General features: G+C 40.0%; 1 protein-coding gene across 3 annotated transcripts in view; it reads left to right on the top strand.

Annotated features, from left to right (window-relative positions):
• The window catches only part of LRMDA (leucine rich melanocyte differentiation associated), a 741,452-nt gene that overhangs the window by 15,843 nt on the left and 702,348 nt on the right, over positions 1 to 23,261 (top strand). For 2 of the 3 annotated variants that reach the window (XM_071811807.1, XM_071811805.1), the window contains exons 2-4: positions 10,607 to 10,834; positions 12,040 to 12,095; positions 12,233 to 12,332. The gene's annotated coding sequence lies outside the window, so the exon portion shown is untranslated. The remainder of the gene's footprint in view (positions 1 to 10,606; positions 10,835 to 12,039; positions 12,096 to 12,232; positions 12,333 to 23,261) is intronic. The other variant, XM_071811806.1, reaches the window with a different exon arrangement.

Genomic DNA, 23,261 nt, shown 5'->3' with positions numbered 1-23,261 from the left:
GAATAATACTATCAATAGTTCTTTAAACCCTATAAAAAGGGGCACATATGTTCATTGCTGAATGGAAAAATGCAGGCAGAAATCTTTAATTACCACTAACAACGTGTTAAAGAAAGTATTTCTATTGCATGCAGTGTTTAGTTTCCAGTTTCTGTGAATACAGTCTGCGAATGTGAGGAAGAAATATGTGATAGTGACAGGATTTTTAATGATACCTCACCTTAAATGCATTTTAAAATATGTAAATCAATAAAAAAATTATTTGTAATAGCAGACTAAGAGTGCTGGTTAGCATTACTGCTGAATGAAATGTATGCTACAAGCCCTATTACCATACATCGTGGGAGCTGTAGTTAGGATTAATCTGTCAAAAGGGATGGTTTAGTGTTGATGAATATGACATGTGACCATTAATGATGTTGATTTTATCTCCTGAGATTAGCATGATTTACTTCGGATGGATAATAATGTCATTTGCTTGATGCAGTAGATCTGTTTACGAGCTGATTAAATTGTAAGGCCTTGCTTCATTTCATGCTATTTGGTTTACAGCTTCATTACTGCAATCACAAAAGCTGTGGAAATGTCCCACATCCCATGTCACAATAAATCATTGTTTAAGATTGCAGCTATGTATTTTAGCATTTCAGTTTTGCATGGACCATGCATTCCTTAACAAATGTGTGATTGGGAATGCATTAACAGGATATTCTGGAACATACTGCTGCAGAAATATAGAAAATCAGCCTGAATCTTTTAATTGAGATTAAGGAAGCACTTGAGTAATTAGCTGTAACAAATTACCTTATTATTTAGACAGTGAAGTAAACATTTTTGTTGCAAGAATGATCATCATAAATCTGCAGAAAAGTGACAGTCAAACAACCATAAAGGAAACTTGTAAGCAAACTACATTTTCTGCCTATTACCTTTTACATTTAAATAAAATTTATCAGAGACATACTCTAAAAATAACAGATTTGTTGTTTAGGGGTAGTATATGTTACAAACCATACCATCAGTAACTATTGCACTGGGAAGAGTATATACATGCACATCACAAAGGAAAAAAAGAATCTGTTAATTATAATGGCAAATGCTAATCTTGCCATAGTTAAGGCTGTGCCAATGTTTTCATTATAAACCCAGTTATAAAAAAAGAAGGAGATAGGGAGGCTGGTAATTGGCCATCAGAGACTGCTGTGTGCTAAAATTTTGTATACAAAAGGGCACACTGGGTTCTCCCACAGCCTAAGTCAGCGGTATCTGTTAAACCGTGCTTGCAGCCGCAATGAGAGGAGGACCAGGGCAAAGCTCACAGCTTGGGAGTGAGGGTGACTTTGTGTTGCAATAATTTTTTCACATTTCACATTAAATGGTATTTCTACTTTTATTGTACAAATGAAAAAAAGTGTTACACTTAACAGTCAAATGAGGCCTTTCAGAGTTTGTGGCTTACCACTGGCTGAATTCGATAACTACAGCTGATGAAGTCTTGGTTTATGTGCTTAATTTTCAAGTTAGTTTTAATAAATTTGAAGAGCATGCTTAAATAATTAGCTTAAGTGGCATGTTTTATTGGAATAGAATGGAATTTCTTTTAGTTCTTTCTCCTTCCTGTTTTTTACCCCCCCCCCCACAAGTTGGTTCCCAGTGGATTTCGTGGAAGTATCTCAAGTTAATTTACATGTGAATTCTGCTGGGTTATAATATGGTCAAATGGTAACTGTATAGTGGATTTGTGAACTCTTTTTTTTCCCAGCAAAACTCTGCTCTCCACCTCAAAACATTTCAGTTGACAGATGAAGTGGGAACCCCGAGAGGGACTGTACTTGCGTATAGTCATATACCTGTGCTTGGATGATATTCTAGGTCAGGCCTAGAGTATCCAAGGATTTCCAAATGTGTTGCAGCAATGACCACGGCTAAGATTTTTTACAAATGATTCATGACTTGGCTATTCAGGTCACCCAACCTGAGACATTTTGAAAAGTCTGAGTATTTTTCTTTTTTGTTTGTTTGTTTTTGATGGCTGATGCATGAAACATTCTGGAAAGTTGATTCTTTCAGGAGAGTTCATGCTGTGGATTTGAAAAGAGGGGACAACTCTAAAGCTTGCAACTCAATCTTGTCTGGTCATTTGGGGACAGATTTACCAAGCTGATTCAGTTTTCCAATATATTGTGTCTGCTGTCTACCACTTTTGACTTTTTGCAGAGCCAGTCCCTGTTGACATTGGTAAAGTTAATGAAAATGTTTCACGTGTTGAAATACTGATATTTCCAGCAACATTTCAACTAATCAAATGAAAACAGTGATAAAAATTTTCTCTTATTTTCCAAATATCTCTGGAGCTAATGAAAGCTTATCCTTGAAAATAAATGGATAAATACGTTTAATTTTCACCAAAAAAAAAAAAAAAACAAAAAACAAAAAACAAACAAAAAACAAAAAAAAAACAAACCTGCTGGGGCAAAAAGAAAAGTCAAAAAGAGGAAACCAGACTTCGGATCTTCATTGCTTCAGGAAACACTTGGTAATATATTGCATCCTTGCTCAAGTTGGCTGAAATGTTATTACCACAGTTTCACAGTTTTATGTTTTATAACTTTGAAATTAAACAAAACAAGGGCTTTCTCTCTTGATGAGCTGCACCTTTTGACAGAACTTTGGTTTCCAGCCAAAAAGAAAGTGCAAAGGCAGAATTTTGCAGGGTGCACATTATTTCACTGATATTCCTGTTGAAACTATATGAAGAATGCCTTTGAAAATCCCAACCGCTGGCTTCACTAAGAGCATATAATTTCACCACCTACCTCCCAATGGTTGATTTGTTATAATTTGTGCATAAAAGAAAACATCTTTCTAACACTGTGAGGTGGAGAGGCCATCAGCCAGGTTGATGGAGTAATGGTAGTTTTGTAGGGAGACCTTTAACCTGAATAGACGAAGTCACCTCCATTAACTTTAGTAATGACCATTCATATTAACAGGGACAAAAAGTACTAAGGACATATAATTTTTTAGTTCCCTTACAAGCTGTCCCTAATATGCCCTCTACCATTCCTTAGATTCCACTATATTTGGGGAATCTATGTAAATACAACTAATGAATTCTGGCTGATGCTTTGAGGTTGTTTTTCTGAAAAGGATGGCACTGTGCAATCCATATGTGCCTACCTGACTGATAGAGCTGCTGCCATGGTAGGAGTGAAGAGACTATTTGATCCTTGTGACTGAACCCTGAATAAACAACTTATACCTTCAGAAAATTGATGATTGCTGGAAGATGTTTCATCAGTCTTCTCTGCAGGTGCCTAGTAGTACAACAATTTTTGAGATAGGACATAAAGTGGTAAAAGAGGGGTTTAAAATTATTCAGATGGATACAATTAAAGGACAGAAGTTGAATCTCTAAGTGGAAGAGGGGAAAACATACGCAATATTTTGTAATTTAGCTGCAGGTCTGTTTGCTGATAAAGGAAGCAAAATAATCTGAAAATGATAATTTTTTAAAAAATTGTGGTCAACGGTAGAAGAATTCTGGGTAGCTTCAGGCCAAAGTGTTTCCCAGATTGGCACAGGAGAACACACTTCTTGTCTGGATTTGGATCTTCTGCATAGAATATTCTGAAACTCAAGGCAAGGCCTGCAGATGTTTCATCCACTACATCTGAAGATCTAAATTGTATGTTCCAGGTTAGAGCTCTTGGATACCGAGAAAACTGTGGTGTTCTGGAAGACAGGACTGCTCATGACAACTTATAACAATTAGATTGCAGAATTCCAGATAGAAAGCTGAGTCCACCAATGTATTAGCACAGTTTTCTGTTTCAACACTAATCCTAATAGGGATATTTTCCCAAATTTAGGCCACTAAGGGAGAACACTGAATTTGCCTCCAGCAAACAATTTATTTTCTTTCACAAATTTGCTGATGTCAGCAGAATCGGGCAGGCATGCACTGGGACCAATTTTCTTCAAGAGGTTCTTAAGGAATCAGCACATCCTAAATCCTTGCCTGTTCTAGAAGGCACCCAAATGGCTGCCGAGGAGGGTCAAAGTCATAAGTAAAGAAAATCTACAAGGCAGTGTGTGTGCATGTGCTTACATAATGTCCATTGTGAGCCTCGTTATAACATTTAGAGGCTGCTTGATGGCACAGCAGTGAGTTCTGAGCAGCCTTAGAAATCAGAACCATGTGTCTTCTGAAAAAAGATTCCTGAAAGATGTCTTTTTAGATTTCAGGATTCAAAAAATATGATGACACAGTCTGATTTTCTGTATTACTGGGGCCACAGAATTTCATTGAGGAGCTCCTGAATTAAGTACAGCTATATTTGATTGAGCTAGCTAAAGAATACAAAGAGAAATTGGGGCAGACAATTTGTTATTTTCTCCCTTCATGGAGTTCAAAAATAGGTTTTGCAAAAAGCAATTGTGCCTCCTTCAATTATTGCATTACCTCTAACACAGAGACTGCTGTAGTCAAGCCTTTTAATGAAAAAAAATTGTAGAATTTAGGGTCTCTGAAGTGCAAAGCCACAACAGAGTGTGGCTCTTAATGTGCCGTATGAGCATTACATTGCTTGCTTTCTCTGTCAAAGCTGGCATGTATCAGAATGCAATAAAAGAAAAACTATTTCATTCAAAATTAAACGGCAACATCCAATTAAAGAAAAGACTCAAGTCTGAAACCATAAAATCTATTCAAAGTTTCTTTCTGTTTTAGAGGAAATGTACCAAATGCTAATGGAAGAGTTGCTCTAAACGGTTGGCTACTAGTTAGCTATTATGTATTCTAGCAGGATTTGTCGTTGGATGTTTTTTTTCATTCCTCCTTCTCAGAAGGTTTGGAGAAAAGAACAGAACACTGTTGAAAAGATTTGCTTAGTCTTTTATCTTTTGAATTGGTGTCATACTAACAAAAAGATGTTTTGAAGTCTTTAACCATTAATTGACTAACTAGTTTTCTTTAGACATAAAACTTGTCAAGGCCTTGATTGTTGTGAATCCACAGTGATAGATTCTGGCTGACTGCCTAAGTACAAGGTCTCTGAACACTAGGATAAAACTTTCTGAAACAATTTGGGCTTATCCCCGATAATGTCATTTAAACAAACTTAATTGACTAAAACTTTCATTTTTGTGCATTCTAGATGAGGTACTATTTGAGAGAAGAGGCCTTTTAGGAACAGACTCTAAATGACAAAATCTGACCTCTACCTAGCCTTAGATTTCTCTAGTTCTTGTTTATTTACACAAAATAAGCCAATATTAACTGTATTAGAAATTCACTATAAGCAGAAATCCTGTTATATAGCCTCATTTTCCTTTAGTGAATAACCTTTAGAATGGGTCGAAACCAAGACTCTCTGAGTAGCATAAAAATCACATACTTCTGCAGAAAGACTAATCATTATATTCAGGTAATTGTCCATGCGTGTCAGTCAGTAAGCTTGTTGTATAGAAAAGGAATAAAAAGTTTCAGACTGAAAGCTGACATTCTTTTTTGCAGTGAAACTTTACTGAAAAGATGACCCTGAGATGATTTTCTTAAATTTAGAGTTCTGGGCATACTCAGAATTACACGTCCACCTCTACAGAATAGCTATTTGTGTTTTCCACTCTTCTTTCACTAGTAAAACGACTTGGGTTTGAGTGGAAGTAGTATGTAATATTTAAATAATATGCAGGAGTGATAATATTGTACTCTAACACTATTTCCAAGAAACCTGACAACTCTGGAATGACTGTTTCATCTCTAGAAATTCTGCAAACATCAGAAGGTGAAAGTTCTCAACACCTAATGAGTTCTGAATGGCTCACACGACCTGAGTTGGTAATAGTACTTTGTAGCTGCCAGGACCCTCGGGGCTCTCATAGGCCTTAATGGCTCTCACTAGCTTCACCCAGGGTCTACCCACAGGCCCAGGAGCTCCCTCAGTCCCTGCCCGAGCTAGATCATGGGAGTTCCAGTCTCCAGACTGGCCATGGGCCCCACTGATCCCATTGGGTGATGGCCTTGGCCTCACCTTGTCATCATGGACCTGCTCAGAGATCCTAACCTCAGTTACACTCACTGCAGATAGGCTGTCAGCTTGACCTTGTACCTGGCTGATCACTACAAACTCATCTAATAGTCTGAACTTCTGGTTGAACATCAGCTTTTATCTATAGTGGTTCCCAGCTTCCTAACAGGGAGAGCGAGGATCCTGTCCTGGTGACCGTGGCGTTGCCCTTGACTCCATATTGCGTCTCAGAGCAGCCACCCTTGCTGCTTCTTGACAGTAGTGCAAAAGGTTGTATCTTACCAAAATAATATCACAGGTAGGATTCATAGACCAATCCTTATTCTGCTGTAGTCGAGAGGTGACTTCCAGTGATGTTGGTGATCATTTTGTTGGGGAATCTCATTAAGAAGCCCACCCAGTGAAGGAAGCTCCTGTTAGTGGTGTACTTGTTCCATGAACAGAGGGTTTCTGTCTCACAACTCTTTTTTCTATAACAATCACAGAGCTTCAACATAAACTTCCCATTTTCTTTTAGTCTTTCTTTCAAAAATTATTCCAAGAAAAGAGCCTAAACAGTTTTGTAATGAGCTAGAAATTGCATGGCTGAGTTGGGACCTGGACTTAACAGGTGTATTTTGTTATGAAGTCTAGCTACAACCTGGAATAGTGTGGAATAGTCATTTTTGTTTCTTGGATGTATAGAGGTACTGCAACTCTGCTGCAAACCAAAGTGCCAGGCAGCCACTATACTGCTGTCAAGGGTTAAGATTGCGGGGTGACAATCAAACCCTGGCAGATGTATTGTTAACCTCCTCTCCCCTCCACTTCCCCCTTTTGCCCCTCCCTCTCCCCCCTTCCCACTCAGGACAGGCGATCGGGAGGGAAAGAAGGACAGAGAGAAGAGAGTTGGAAAAATTAAAGATGTTTTACTAATGCTACTAATAAGAATAGAGAAAATAATACAAAATATACACAACCAATCTTGAAAGTCTCAGCAACCCAGAGCCAGCACCCAAAGTCCTGGATTAGACTCTGTAGCCAACCGGAGCTGGATTCAGTCTCTCACTAGGCCTCGGTTCGCAGGGACGACCAGCAAGGTCCTCTCCTAATGTCGGCCATAAGCAGAAGGGAAGGAAAAAAGGGACGAGGTCCTCGTGATCTCCCACTTTTATATGAAGTATTCACGTGAATGGAATCTTATACACAGTTGGTCACTGGTTTCTCGTTGCCCCTCTCGTGAGATGTCCATCCGTGCTTATCAATAAGTTTGCATTCCGTTGCTAGGTTTAACCAAAACATGTGTCTGGTTCTCCAGGAAAATGCAGCTAATATGAAGGCTTTAGCTGACAGGCAAAATTCACTAAAAGAGAAACTTGGTTTTTAACAAAACCAGGACAACTGCTCAAAGGGTGCCAATCAACACACCAGTTACTTCTCCTAAGAGAATGCAACTATTATTAGGGGTTATTGTTAGTATGGAAATCTTTCAGATTTAAGGGATTTTATTGTATTTTGGTTTTATTTGATCGAGGTTTTGCTGACCAAAACAGAGAGAAACAAACCTCAGTCTTATTTGAAGACAATTTTTAACAGAAAAGTGGTGTTCTGGTTTTCAATTCATGGAACACATACGGAGAACTATTTTTTTTTCTTTAAAGGTATATATTAAAAAAAATCACATTTTTTCTATGCAGAATTTGGTTGTCTTGACTTCTATGTCTAACCACTTTGGTGTTAAAAGGCAAACATTAGTGATGTGGCAGTGAAGTTTGTGAAGCAGCTAATAGTGTGATATATTCATGAACTGAGAATGCTTTTAATGTGGCTGAGACAGCAACTTTGAAACTGTGCCAGGTTTGTTAAGTCCATTATCTGTATCAATAGTACCTGTATATGTGATGCCTAAAAGGTATTATTTAATTATTATGCAGGTCTTGTACTGAATACCATTCAACATGAAGGAGCTGTGTCCTTAGACTAACGTTTCAATTTATCTGGATGAGACTTTCTGAATATCAGTGTGTCTTGCCATCATTTTACAGAAACAAGTCTGCTGAAAGCATACAGCTTACCTACACGTTGTAGAACAGTAAAAGAGGGTGTCTTTGAGGGAAAAATGGTGCTGCCAAGGATGCTGCTAGGTTGCCGAAATGCCCAGTCATTTTCATGTTATTTTGATGTGCTGCATCTGTACAGCTGAAAATTAGATGCAGAGTGAAAATTACTATTGAGAGAAGGCTCAAGGCCCAGTACCACCAAGCAGAAAGTGTCTGCCACCACTGAAAAAAAGGATGTGTAATGTTTTTGGGGCTGTGTGCCCCATCTCCACAATGAGTGATAACCTGTGTGAAGGAATAGTGAGGCAATGGAGTGTGCTGTTGTAGCGTACTGTTTATTTATTGTTGTTTTTTTCTAACGTTGTAAAATAGTTTGAACATTATGAAAATTTTCTGATATAACTTCATGATCTTTCCTTTTTCCCCAAGCACTTACACCTTAACACATTTTACAATTAAACCGATTTATTAACAAATAAAAAAGTATTGAAATACCAAATACTGTAATGAAAACCATTGCAAGAATCCCTTCTGCCAGTAGTAAATAACAAAATTGGAAATGTGTGCGTTAAAGGAACATGAATATCAGGCAACATAATCTCACTGGTAGTGGCAGTGGAGAGCTGAGTGGTTGCATGTGAATTAGTGAGAACCAGGAATAGTTGTTTGCTGTACGAGTTCATGGACTTGTTCCTCATCTGCCAGTCACTGCACGGCTTTGAGTGTAAAGGACTATCCACAGGTATCCATGTATGTTAAAGCAGGGTTCAGCAGTTTAAGGAAGTGGAACAGTAGGGTAATCCTCCAACTGCTGCCAGTTCTGCTCAGCACCAGAAAACAAAGGGGATGCAGTTTCATCCTTTTCTTTCTCACTTCTCTCTCACTTTTACAATTTTCAGTTCCTCATTGAATGAGTGGTGCTGGTTCAATCTGCATTACAGGTCTTCATGTGTTTCTTGCCATAGGTCATCCCAGAAAAATGTCCCTGTTGGTTCCCCACCTGTTCTGCAGTAATCTGGGTGTTTGTCTCAGACCTATCTAAGGTAGAAAGTCCTACCAAAGCAAGGAAAGAATAAGTATTTTTTTGTCACTGGAAGAACAGAAAAGAAGTCTTTCCTTCTATACTATGCAGCTTGCAAGGCCAAAAGTTCATAATTTTACATAATTAATATGTCTTTCTTTCATCTCTGTTCATTCACTTGTTCAAAAGCTGGTTTATGCCAGTTTACTAACTCAAAGTAGTTATTGTAGATTTAAGACACCTAAAACCAAACAACTGTCAGGCCTGACTGTTGCACAAGGGGATCAGACTGAAAGGCTGAGACATTACTACTTTTTCAGATTAGCGAAGCCTTGGATGCAGGCTTCCCTCCATCATTCCTAAAATGATGCTAATCCCTAGACCTAAGGTTTTGTAATTCTATAGCTGGATGGCACCTATACTAAAAGGATTTTTCACTGCTGCTGACTGCTTAGCAGATTAGTTATAGGAGAGGACCCTACAGAACAAGCTGTGCTTGACCTGTGCAGAATCTCCAGCTGTCTTGAGTTTTTCCTGGTTGGAAAATTCTCAAGCATTAACAATTAGCAGTGGCCCAAGATGGTTGTGACTAAGGAACTTCTTAATTTAATCTCTAATTTAATCCACTGTGACACAACGTAGACTATGCTATAAAGCTAGCACTAGTAAAACTGTATTTAACAGTGCAGCAGTAAGGCAGTTATACAGCGAAAGTGCATGAAGAAGTATGTTCCAGCTTTGATTTTTTTTTTTTTTAATTTTTAGTAATCAGTTCAAGTATAGCTAGAAATAAGTAGCTGTTTTAAAAAATATTTACTTTGCTTTGAAGACATCTAGGCCTACTTTAACTTGGTGGGCTAGAGGTTATGACAGAAGAAGAGTGGTGCCAAGGAAGTCGCATGCCTTCTCCCTTCATAAAGTTAGTGTGATACACCAATAACAATGACTTTGTGAGTCACAATCTGAAAAATCCTCCAATGTACAGAGCAATTGGTCTAGAACAATAGTAAAGATGACAACTTCTCATCAACTAAATGTCTTTGTGGCTTCTTCTCTACCTCTTATTTGTTCAATATTCTGAGACCTATGACTCCATCTTGTTCCCATTTCTCCTTCTGCAACTCGTTATTTCCTGGTTCTGCTTCAACCCATTCATTTTATCTCCTAAAACTCACACTGTGCTGTTAAAGACTTTGCTTGTGAGACTGCAATCTCTGTGCTGATTGGGAGGTGAGGAAGAAGGAGGTAGGACATTCTTCATCCTTTCAACAGAGGAAGGAAATAGATAATTTTTAGAACTGCATTGGTCTCTCTCTTTTATGCAGGATTTGATGCTGAAATTCTAATTTCTCTCAAGCCAAAGGCTAATAATTTGTTCTGTCACTTGTTTTGCTGCTTCTTGCATAAGCTTTCATACAGAACACAATTGTGGATGTCCCTCTTGAAATGATACCTTCTGCTCTATTCACACCAGAAGGCAATCAGAACTCACTTGTGATTCTCCATCCTCCCAGCAGTTCACAGAGACATCCGATCAGAGACTGCTGATGCACAGACAGCTGGAAGATGTAGTGTCTTACACAGAGAAGGAATGTGGGAATAAGCAAACAGAAGGGCCAGAAATCCTCACCCTGGGAACTGTGAAACTGTCACTGGAAGACTGTCAAGTCAGTATGTCCCCAGAATGAGAAAACATGAATTCAAGCCTCACGTAAATCCAGATTTCAGAGGATTGACCTCAGGTAAGGCTCTGAATTGCATGAAATTTTTAAGGGAAGTACAGGAAATCAACAGTGATTTCATATATTTAAAAGTCTGTTCTCTATCAAAATAAGGCAAATTAGTTTCACTAACAACAGCAACAAAAATCCTTGAAGGGATTCCCAGAATTTTGAATGAAGAGATTTTTAAAAATTCAAGTTTAAGGTATTACTGTACTTGAAAATTATTTCAGGTTGAGGCAGGGTGTGAATTTAATGGTAACAGCCCTACAAAAATATTATGCGTATATAGAAGCTTATTACCTAACATGATCACCTTATTCTAGTTTGTGGTCTAGAACAAGCATGTCTGCACTAGAAGTTGTTCAGTAAGAATGCTGCTTTTATTCTTGAATAATTCCATGTGCAGTCAAGCCTTTAGTCAAATGAGCACAGCTCTGTATGTAGATAAATCATTGGTATATCTCTGCTTGTATTTACAGGAAATCTGTATCTGTCACTAAATGTGGCTGGCAGATCTGAAAAGTCACATTTATTTGCAGAATAAGCATAGATCTTACAAGCATCCACCCTTTTTAACCTACTATTTATTGTGTCCTTTGGAGGTTTTATGAACTGCATATCCTTCATATTTTGTGTTCAATTTCACTAGCAAAATAGTAAGTACTATGGAGAGAAGGAAAACCTTTTTCTTCCCTTGTTTGCCGAATAGCCAAAAGGGAGAGGTTTTGAGTGCGACAATGCTCTATCAACTCTATGTAAATGTCCAGGAGAAGAACGCAAACCCGCTTTAATTGGTGGTGGGGGGGAACCTTTGTTCTTGTTCAGTAAAGAAAGCTGAACACATTAGACCTTTTATACCGGGAAGGCTTTCCTTTCTTCACGTAGTCTAAGTATTTGTGTTTGTCACCTGTGTTTGCCTAGTTCTGTCATGAGTGCTATCTCAAAACCTTAATAAAACATTAATGTCCAAGCCCCAGAACTTTCACTATTACATTTCTATCATTTATCTCTGTTACTGATTTTAGCTGTGGTTACTTTTTAGAAAAGTTAAATAGCAAAATATACATTTCAAGAAAGACACAAGATTAATGAATGTATACAACTGGGACCTGCTGTGAATGATTTAAAATATCAGTAGGAACACTTTACACATAGTTAAAATTGTTTGGTTTCTACTTTATGTAGGTTTTGTACCTCTACTTTAATATTATTCTCTAACACAGGATTTAACAATTCAAGTACAGACTGGGTGGCCTTATTAGCATCTTTCTCTGAATAAGTAAGTATATCTTTTAATTCAATTATGCCTAAAGGTTGCCACCACCAAATGGCTACTTTCTAGGCCATAAGAAGCTATGTGGTGCCAGCTGTTCAGACATGTTTAACATGAACTTGACCCAGCTGTGTTCTCAGCAGACAACAACTCCTGAAGAGCCCATGAAGAATGATCTGGGTTTTTTTCCTACTACAATTACATCTCCAGCCCAGGTGCCTTCCTCAGCAAACGAATGAAGAGGTCAGTACTATTATCACACTTAGAGTTTATGTGCTGTGGGTAGGAGTCTGCATCCGTGTTTAACATCACAGCAGACTATAGATATCAGGCGTTACACAAACCTTCAGTGATAACATTTTTCAGAAGCATGTGAGCCAACAACCAGTTGCCAGGGAGGTCGTTCTAGATTTCAAAAATTGGATCAGTGAACAAGGTAATTGCTCTGTTCTTATATGGGTTTTATTCTTTAAATATGTATCATCAGCCTTACCAATTTTTGGCTATTCTGACCTACGGTGCAATAAAATAAAGATATATTTAAGAATGATGCAACCCCCAGCTGGGGCACTGAGTAACACTAACTGGGCAAATTGAGAGGGACTGTGTGATTCAACTTGCTCACTGATGATAAATCAAACCTCATCACAAGGGGCTCCCCTTTAAGGGGGAAAAAATGGCTGTCCAGCATTTGGCTGCTTGGGAGGAAACAAGCAGGAGCTGCTTTCTGCACCAGCAGGATGATGCTGTGCTGGGCCCAGCTCAGCGCTCCCTGGAGCCTAGGCCATGGATGCTGTGGGGAGGGCCCTGGTGACAGGAGCGGGGAGCACACCTGGGCCTGCAAGCAGACAGGTGACTAAGCAGAAATTGCTATTACTTTTTTTTTTTTTAATCTGAGGAATTTTTGTTGTTATGTTAACTTCTTTCAACCTTTTTAAAGTATATGTTGAGAAAAATCTTTTCATGAATCATCATTTCCTTAAGTTGTCTTTGGTTCAAATGTTATTCCCTTTGCTATTGAAAGTGAACTTTTTTTATAAAGAGCTATTTTCATTTAAAATGGAGGATTTTATGTTTGATATCAAAGTCACCTTTAGATTGTTTGCTACATATGTATCTTGCAGTATGTTATTTCATTTTAAGGATAATTATTTTTGGCAGGATTATTTTCTTCAAGAGTATAAAAGCTGATTTGTTCAACTTAAAATTTTATGGATTTTGCTAGTAACTCACTTTCCAGAGGGAAAAAGCAATAGTTTGTCAGGATGGCTTTCCTCTTCAGAAGGAAGTTCCATAGCATTTTTTTATGTGCAATGTGATTGGTTTTACCTGTTTTTTTCTTATTTGCTTCTGTTGTTAAAAAACAAACTGGGGCTTCTTAAGTATTAGACGGAAAAATACACTAGGTTTTACACTATTGTTTACCTAACCATTGGTATCATGCAGTCCCTTTGGCAACAAAAATGTTATTTGACTGTTTAATTGTGATAGATTTAATCATATGTTCCAACTCCTCTGTTGTAAGGCTTTAGAACAGGAAGATACTTACTGAGTCTTCCCCTCCTTATTGCAGCTGTCACTCAGGTAATTATATTTTTTTAAGTGTGGTGTACTCCATCTTAACAACAGTTGTGTGGCTTGTTCCCACTGTTCCCAGAGGATGGCTGTTACAGAACATGATTGCTTTACTGCCTTCCCGGTGAGCCATTTGCTATTGGCACTGACTTGGAATAGAGTCAAAACAATGAGCTACTACCATACACTTAAACCTGCACCAGCTATCAGAAAGATTCATCACCAGTGCTCTGTTGATTAAGAGCCATCTTCTAATTTCAAACTTAGTTTATTCATGACCAGCTGAAGTCCTTTTGGTCTTGTGCCAAAATTCTCATTTAAATAAAATAGTATCTTTTCCTTTCAGCTTGCTAACTAGTATAGACAGCAATGCTATCCTCTCTCAGCTTTTGTTATAGTATACCAAACAAATAAAGCTTGTTTAATCTCATTTCATGAAATAGGCTTTCTGTTGCCCTGATCTTCCTAGTAGTCCTTCTCCTCTATCTGCTCTAGTTCCAGTGAATCTCTGGAATGCAGGTGACTAGACTGTATGCAGAATTTCAGGTGAGCTCTTTCCAGCGCTTCACATTGTGCTGTTACTTCTCCTTGTCTCTGTTGGAAATTATACCCACTGCCTTACCCTGGTGATCCATAGTCATCCCATTTTAGCAGAGCCTTCTTATTAATGTTGAGAAATCACACCAATGACGCTTTTTTAGCCTAGAGTGCTAGGATTTGTTTGAGGTGTTGATTTGTGGATTTTTGGGGTGTGTTTGTGTGTGAGTGTGAGGTTTTTTTGGTTGTGGTTTGGTGTTTGGTTCTTTGGGTTTGGTTTTTGTGCCATTGTTTTGGTTTGAGGTTGTTGTTTTTAATCAGATAAAGTTATTTAGTGCATCGTGATCTACTTTGAATAATTCAGACTGTATTTACTCTTTTTTTTTTTTTTCCCTGTGCCTTGTTACTTTCAACTTGTTGTTGCAAAGTTTTGGCTATTACTGATATCAGAATGACAGACATCTAAATCCCAGACATCATATTTCTCTTCTTAAAATAGTCTTTCTTTACTTTGTGCAAATTTTGTTTTGATGAAGTTTGGTAGAAAGTCCTTGCAACTGTTGCGGCCTAACATCCTAAGGTTCTGAGTTGGAGTGGAGATTAACTGCACTCCTACGGTTTAGAACTATACCACATTTGATTTTTGTTTCTACCAATCTGATTTTAATTTTCTAACGTCATTGCTTTTAGCTATTTCCCGTTCACCCCATGTTCAGTATTACCCTTCATTAAATTAATGTAACATACCAGTTTGAGTTTGGGAGTGTGCCTGCATTATCCTTAATCTCTACTGCATTTTCTTCTTTCTTTTGTTTTGTTTATGTAACTGAAAAATATCTTAATCCACTTCATAACTTCTGCAAAGCCTAACACAGCTTCTCTTTTAGCAATTATTACTTCACCCCTATGCTTCTAAGAAAAGGACTGATAAGCAAACAAAAGTGTGTTTTTCCACATATTACTTTTGTTTCTTATTTTCAGGTGTAATACATTTATTGCCATGATAGTGCATTCAGTTAGGCCTGGAGTGCCTTTTGGGTTTCTTGGTTCTTTTTCCTGTGCTTGGAATGTAGGTTCTTGACTATTTTAACATTTGTCATGTGAAGTATTTGTAAGAGTTGGCTCTCTACTCAATCTTTCAGCTGCCCAGTCCAGATGACACGACTACACCAGAGTCTGCCCTTCTGAAATTGAAACCTTTAGAGACCTACTTCATTTGTTCTCCTGTTAAACTTAAATCAGTTTTGTCTGACTTGATACAGAGCTGACTTGTACAATGGGCTCATTTCTAATATTCTCATTCCTTATCAGTAATAAAATGTAAAGCATCTTATCACCTCTTTTTGTTCAGATGAGGATTTGATTAAGTGCATTGTACATTGCATCAAAAAATAACAGGTTGTTACTGCTGCAAATAATGCTTGTAGTCCATTCTGTCTCTAGATTTGTAGTTATAAACAGATCCCCATAATCACTGTTTCAGGAAAAAAAAAAACGTGTGTTGCGCTGCACACAATGGACCCTGATTTAGGGAATGCCAGAATCTAAAATAATGTTTCCCATGCTTTCCTGTGCTGTAGTGAGCCCTGCTAATAGTACCACCAGAGTTAAGCTGATTTTTTTTTTTTTTTTTAAGAGAGTTGAGCACCTGTAGTTTAGCTCCTCTGAAAATCAATTTCTTAGCCTATAAAATGGATTAGTCTCTAGCCAATCTTTAACTTGCTTTTGAGTAGGTTTGCATATGTAGCCCAGTGTTCACTGTGCTATGCCTCCCACTCTGTGCATCTGGTCAACAGCGGATATGAGTGTGCTGCAGCTGCTTGTGAGGGTATTTAACTCGAGGTGTAAAGGTTTGTGATTTAGCCCTGGAGGTCCCAGGTAATGAGTGAGATGATGCTTATTACCCTTCCAGAATTTTACGTACATGCATTCCTAAGGACAGCCTGTGATGGGGGTGTGGAGGCCATTGTTTTCTTTTATCTGTTTTAAAGCTCGCAACATTTTTTTTTTTCCAGAATTAAACTATTACAAAATACATCAAAAGAGACTTCACAGAAATATGCCTGTCCTCATTTTCCTGTCCGCAACAAAAAGACTGGAATAATGTTGCACAAATGAGTTTAACATTTAAGACATGATGAAATAACACGGTTATGCAATAATTACTGTCAAGATGGAAATGTAAAACTCACTACCTCATTCTGCTAGTCCTCAAGTTAGTGTGTAAACTAGTCAGTGTATCTATGCATACAAAAACTGGACTGAATTACTGAGCAATAGAACTGGATAACTGCATTTGTTTCATCCAAGATGATTAGCTATCAGAACAGATTAAATATTTTCAGAAGTGCTCTGCATAAGAAAGCTGTTCTTTTACACATATAACCTTTCATTTTCCTCTATTTTCTTAATAACTTAAAGGACTTTTAAATATTGGAGGTTTTTTAGTTTATTTTAAAATAATTATTCTATTGTTTTCTTGGGAAAAGACCCGGAGAAGTATTTTCTATGTAATATATACAATGTAAAAATGCACACATCTAACCCATCACTGAAATGCAGCAATTTCTTGAGTACAACATGAGAGATGACTAATCAGACAGATGTGCTGATTAAACTCCCCATGTTCTTACTACCTTGAGAGGCACCAGCTCAAAGCTGACCTTCTGTGATACAGTGGCTAAAACCTACCCTGTTCTGTTTTGCCGTAGCATTTAAAAATACATGTGTTCAATGATCTTTTTTTGCTTATTTGCTACGTATCTACTTTGCGTACTCTCTTCAGATTTTATCTGAACCCTCTCAACAAAGACACAATGCAAAATTCCTTTAGTTTGCTCCAAGGTACTCACAGGCCACTTCCCAAATTGTCATGAATTGTACAAGTGTGCTGCACGTATTTAGTTCTTATTTATATGGAGTTAGAATTTGTCAGCTTTAGGGCTTTTCTGTCCCAAGAGAAATCCTGCCTGCCTTAGGAGTTCTAGAAACTTCTGCTGATTTCAGGCTGGCTAGAATTTCACGCTAAATTGTGAACTTTGGGTGTCTGCAAGTTTGATAGCTTACAAGTATAAATGTAAATTGACACAATCCCATTAACGAGCAAACACAATTAACCACGTGGAACACTGTTTATACAAGTTTAAGTGTTTCAGTTAGAATAAATATATTTTCCCTTATAGAGTTAGCTTTTTTCATAACCTATGACCTGATATATACACAGCTATGATGACTCACAAGTACCTTCTCTAATAGGAATAAACTGTACTGTATAATCTACACACAGTGGTAGAATTTACCAGCGTTTTTACTTACTTTGATAATGTAGGAAACTGTGCTATTCTGACTCAGTCACTTTAGAAATAAATAAGTTAAAATAGTATAAGTAGCATTGACTGTCCATTGAGGAGGTAAGACCTGCAATAACACTTTTCCAACTTATTTAACTCTAGAACAAGATTATGGCACTTTGAGCTGCCAGTTTTCTCAGAGAATTTGTCAGTACCTTGCTTGTAGATACATGACAACCATTTGATTCTCAACCAAATGATACAGTTGAACTAGAAAAGTTAGTTGCTCCATATGGTTTAAATTCCTTTCTCAATCTTTTAATAAACCTATTGATGTGTGTAGGGTATATGCTTTTGATCAAGCATGAGATTTCACCCTAACTCTGTAAAGTCAGTCTGAAGACCATAATTATAAATGTGATTAGCTCTCTTCATAAAATCTGCTTGACACCTCTACTGGAATGTATTTAGCAGCTGATCCTTCTAAAAAAGAACTAATTTCTACTCATCTGTTTTATCTGGAACACATTCCCCAGGCCTGCTGGTGCAATATAATCTTGCAAAGGGAGGGAAATTGGAGGGATGGGGGAGGTACAGGACAAAAAACGCCCTTGTGAATGTTCTCGGACTCATGAGCTCAAGCATTTCATGATCGAAGCTGGCTATACTATTTTCTTTGTTGTTGACAAAATGAGCTTGAAATCTTGTGGTAAAAATATGTGTAAGGACAAGTAAGACTTTGGCTGACTTTGTTTTGGTCTCCATCAGTGATTTTCTTTGGTAGCCTGACATGGGCAGAGTTGAGCAGCAGCAGGACTGTGTGTGTGGATGGTTAGAGAAGATAGTCACCAGTGGCTCCATTTAGGGTAGAGTAAAGTAACAAAAATAGAGACCAAAAAGGAGAAACATTCTTACTTGCATAGCCAGGAACTTAAGGTAACTGGAAGGTCCCTATTCAGATAGCCATTTATCTAATAGCTTTGTGGCTACAGATCTCAGATCTATATTTTTTTCCTACTTCACTTGAGTAGACTCATCTCCTCTAATTATCATCTAGGGTGGGAAGGAGATGTTGAAAGTGTTACTACTTTTCTTCTTCTTTCTGAATGTTTAAAGCTTTTTCTTGAGCAAAGAGAGAGTAGGTGAGAACATTATTAAATCTGAGTAATGACTGGGGGATCTGAGCTCTAGGCTTCGGCAAGCACCATAACCAGTAGATTAAATAGTCTTTTTCTTTCCTTCTCTTTCCCTCTGGCCTGCTGCATTTTTATGCAAAGTGAAATGCCTTCAAAGAAGGGGGGAATTTTTCCCACATTAGAATAGCCCAGTGGTTAGGAACCCTAACAAGTGACAACTGCAGGTTTGAAACCTTTCAGATCTGGGAATTGGTAGGTATTCCTCTGCCTCAAGACAAGTACTTCAAGCGTGGAGTAAAAGCACAGTAGATGATGGTAGCAGTTGATCTTTGCACAGTGTATGATGACAGCTGTTGATCTTTCCTGGCAGGAAAAAAAAAAATGTATCTCCACAAAGAGAGGATTAAAGGCTGTGAATTGTACAAGGGGGAGATGTTTTGCCCACAACTGTAAGGTAGATTGACTGTGGTTGAGAATCTGGGCCGATGTTTACTAACTTCAGCGAACTAAAACATTATATTGCAGCTGCAGTTTTAAGCCTTGTGGTGGCAGAAATGGTGTTAGGAGTGGTATCACTTCCCCTGCACAGTGTGTCCTGCACCTGGGCTGGCTGTCCCACTCCCAACTGAACTGACCCCTCCAAAGCCATGGCAGTGGGTGAACTGCACTGGTGGCCTTTCCTGAACGGGGTGCCCTGCCTCAAAAGAGCCGTGGCTGAAAACGGTCCTTCTCCTGGCCTTGCCACCACGGGAAGGCCGTTCCCTGCTGGCAGGGCCTCGAGGTGGCTGTGACTTGGGCTGGGCCATGTGGCGCCTCCCTCCGAAAAAGAAAGCAGGGAGCAGAAAGGTAGGTACCCCGGCCTTTCTCTCTGGCCCTGTCCCAGCCAAGAGGCGAAGAGCCGTGAGGGCCATGCTGGGCTGCCGCGGCAGGGTCCGGCGGGTGGTCCCGGGGCGCTGCACACCAACCGACCTGCCAAGGGTCAGGCGCAGGCAGGGCTCAGCTCCCGGGCCCTCTTCTGTCCTTCCCCTCCTCCTCGCAGTTTGAATAATGACAGCATTACTAGCAACCAATGCGTTTAACTTTCCAAAACTTCCTAGTGGGTAGCAGTGTACGTGAGTAAGAAGGCTGAGCAGCCAACGACGGCGTACAAACGCTGAACGTGTAACACTAAGGATGGGTTCGTAACAACCGGCATTTTGCTTTCCTCCCTAAACCGGTCAGTTCCGCGTGTCTTCTGTGCTTTACAGTAGTTATCCCTAGTCATTTTACAATACTACTGCGAACCGCCGGCAGAGAGGACGCTGAAGCCGGTGGTACCGGCTCGCAAACGGCTGCGAGAAGCGCACGGCGCCGCTCGGGGGTCCCGTCCGCCGGGAGTGTCCTGCTGCCGCCGGCTGGGGCTGCGCAGCCCGCCCGCCTGCGTGCGGCAGAGGGTCAGCGCTCCCAACATAAGCCCCAAGCTTTTAAATAATGATCACCGGGCTAGCGCGGCAGGTAAAGGAACTGGAAATTAGCCGACATTAAGCGAGAAATCATTAATCAGTTTGAGGCTGGTTGGGTCCAGTTTTCTTAAGGTGGTGGAGGAAAAAGGGAGAAGGATTTGAAGAACCTGGAGCACTTGTATTCGCTTCTAAATTGCATTGAACTTCTAGTTATACACCAAAAATCCTTTCCTAAAAATAACTCCTGCCAGTCACGTAAATTACTTGTGAAGTGTTTCTTAGTTTGTTTGATTTCGATCACCCAGTAGCATTTCATGCTACCAGCCCCCGTTTGGATTTAGACTAATTTTTCACCAGCGATAATGGGGCTGCTTTCTGTATCATGGCAGATTATTAGAAACTTATAATCTGCAGTTCACATTTGCCATCAAGATCACAGCAAGGGAAAAGAGAGACCAGAGTGTGCAGTAGCTTCAGTAATACCCGTTCACGGGTTCCATATGACGATGGAAAAAACCGTTTTCAGAGCAGACTTGCTTGAGTTTAATATGCAGTGACTTCAGAAAGTACAATAAAATCAATTAATGTTGCAAAAGCATTGGCCAAAAAGAAAGCAGCGAAAGGATTTGTGGAAATGTAATGGGTTTACAAGTGTTTATCCTGCGACTTGGTAAACAGTAATAGGAAGGACGAGATGGTGAAAATTATTAGTCCCGCAGCCTCAGTTAATATGGACAATTTATTGTGATAATTTTATCCTTTCAGTGGTTATTCAAAATTATTTTTTAGTTTCGTGATCTGAGGCGCGGGAGGATTAATCTAAAGTTTGGTCTTGGTTTCCTTGGGGGCTGGATTTCTGCTTCTGACGTTTTCTCTCTTCTCCAAGCCAAGTGTGTTCTGTCATTTGCCAGGCTTCTCCACGCAGAGCTCATTCTTAGTCTTTTTGCGTGTATGTTAAGGGCTATATCATTGCCCTTGGTAAATAATGTTACCCAGCTGGGCGTGGATCCTCTGTTTGCCTCCCTGTGAGCCGGCGTTTTCTCTCCCTTTTGGTTTTCGGACGCGTTTTCATGGAAACTTCGTAAGACCCACGATGGTGAAGAGGCTGCGGAGCAACGCGAGCACCGGAAACTTTTCTGCTTGCTCGCAGAAGTTCGCGGGCCTGTTATTACAGCAGAAACGAGACATCGAACACAGTAAAGATTACAATTTCCAGAAGTCAGAATTTATTACAGTTAAACTGTGATAAGATCCCATCTGTTATGAACACATGTAGCACCAATTGTTTTTCGTACAACTGCAATTTATTTACCCTTCAGAGTGAACGAGATCACAAGCGCGATTAAAAAAAAAAAAAAAAAAGACGGAGAGAAACCCCAGCACCACCATGTTTTTTGTGCGGCTCGGCCTATCTGTTCTGATCTGGCTGAATCCATCTAACCCGCAGTGCTTGGGATGGGATCAGCGCTTCCCCCGCCCGAGCGCGCGATGTGTCTCGGGTTCGCGCCGCGCACGCGGGTGCGGGCGGAGGCGGTCGCGCGGCTGTCACGGGGCCCTCGCGGGGAGCGGCCGCTCACGCCGCAGCGGCTCCTCGCGCCGCGGGGCGCGGCAGCGCCGCCTGGCGGGCGGGAGCGCGAACCGACCCTCGCAGGGCTCCCGAGACAAAGGGCAGGAGTCCCCTCTACCCTCCCGGGGGCCGAGCTGCTCCGCACAGGGCCCCCGCGTGGGTCTCCGCGTAAAATGTGTCACGCTTTGGCCTGCCCTTCAGGGAAGCAGTAACGTGTGTTATTAACTGGAACGGGAACCTGAAACGGTGGAGGGGGAGGGGAGATATTTTTGTTTCCACTGGTCGTAGTAGTTGAGGAGCGAGGAATGTGCCTGCTCGTCTTCTTGCCCCATTCCACAGAAGTGGCTTGGATCAAGGAGCACGCGCTCCACAAAATAAAGCAGGAAAGATAAAGCAGTTACCAAAAAAAAAAAAAAAAAATCCCACATATTCTTACCGTGATAGCTCAAGAATGGTAATCTAATTTTGTTCCTTCAAACTGTTTCAAGGCATATATATGTGTGTATATGTGTGTATATATATTCTCCAGGTTTCAGTGGGCGTCTTTCTGCTGCTCTGTTATCATTATTTCTTGCCTTGATGTGACGTTGAAGACAGATGACAGCATTGTCAGGTTGTCTTTAATTCATTTGAAGATTTAAAAAAAAAAAGTACACACGAGACTTCTTACAATATTCAAAGCCTGAACGAATTTACTTTTTTCACATGGGGACGGGATTGCTGGGAGGGGGGAGCGGCTGATGAATTTCAGACATGAAGCGAGAACAAAGTCTGTGCATCGCTGTGTGCACACACACACGCACAGAACAGGACGGCCGGAGGTGGGATTTTTGCAGCAGCAGCACCTGGTTGATCTTGATGGAGAAATACCCGGCATTAGGACAGTCTTTTCACATATACGCACAAGCTCAAATGTATAATCTCCTCAAATTTCAGCCCTGTCTCCGCTAAAGCATTCCATCTCCAAAGAAGTGGGAGCATACGGGCTCGGGGTCCGTCTTTTTTCTTTTGACACCTTTATGATTCACTGCAACAACATTTAACTTTTTTTTTTTTTCTTTAATGTAGTCTGCCCCGAATTTCCCAGGACTGAGTTGACAGAGAGATTTAGCAGGGATTAGACACCTCCGATCAGGACTGATCGCTTGCCTGCCGCAGGTCTGCTTGTGTAGCAGTGCGGGCTGCGCTTCGTGGTGCAGAGAGAATCGTGGGGTGGGGGTCTCAGCTTGGCGTTAGAAATACCCAAAATCTGGATGGAAAGGAGATTCGATGCTGGTAACTTCAGCGACTTTCCAACTGTAGATTCGTTCCTTAAACAAACAAACAAACAAAAAAACCCTACACGAAACAAACCTTAACAGCGCTCTACTGAAAGTCTGTAGTGAGAGCCAACAGTCTTAAAGCAAGGCAGCGTTTCTCTCCGTCTTTTCTAAACATGAAAAACTGACTTTTGATCGATGTTTTTACGGAATAGGAATGCACATTTACTTCTGTTTCGGAAAGCCTGGGCCTTCCAGGACTCCACTTGCCTGGGTGATTTCGGTTGTCGATGTGGGCAGTTGATGACAAATCTCGAATTAGAGAGCGGAGGTTCAGCCCCGTTCGCCGCCCTGCCCGTACCTTGC

The sequence above is a fragment of the Patagioenas fasciata genome, chromosome 8 (assembly GCF_037038585.1).
Source record: "Patagioenas fasciata isolate bPatFas1 chromosome 8, bPatFas1.hap1, whole genome shotgun sequence".
Taxonomy (NCBI): domain Eukaryota; kingdom Metazoa; phylum Chordata; class Aves; order Columbiformes; family Columbidae; genus Patagioenas; species Patagioenas fasciata.
The sequence above is the reverse complement of the archived record's forward strand: the minus strand, read 5'-3'. Positions and strand labels throughout refer to the sequence as shown.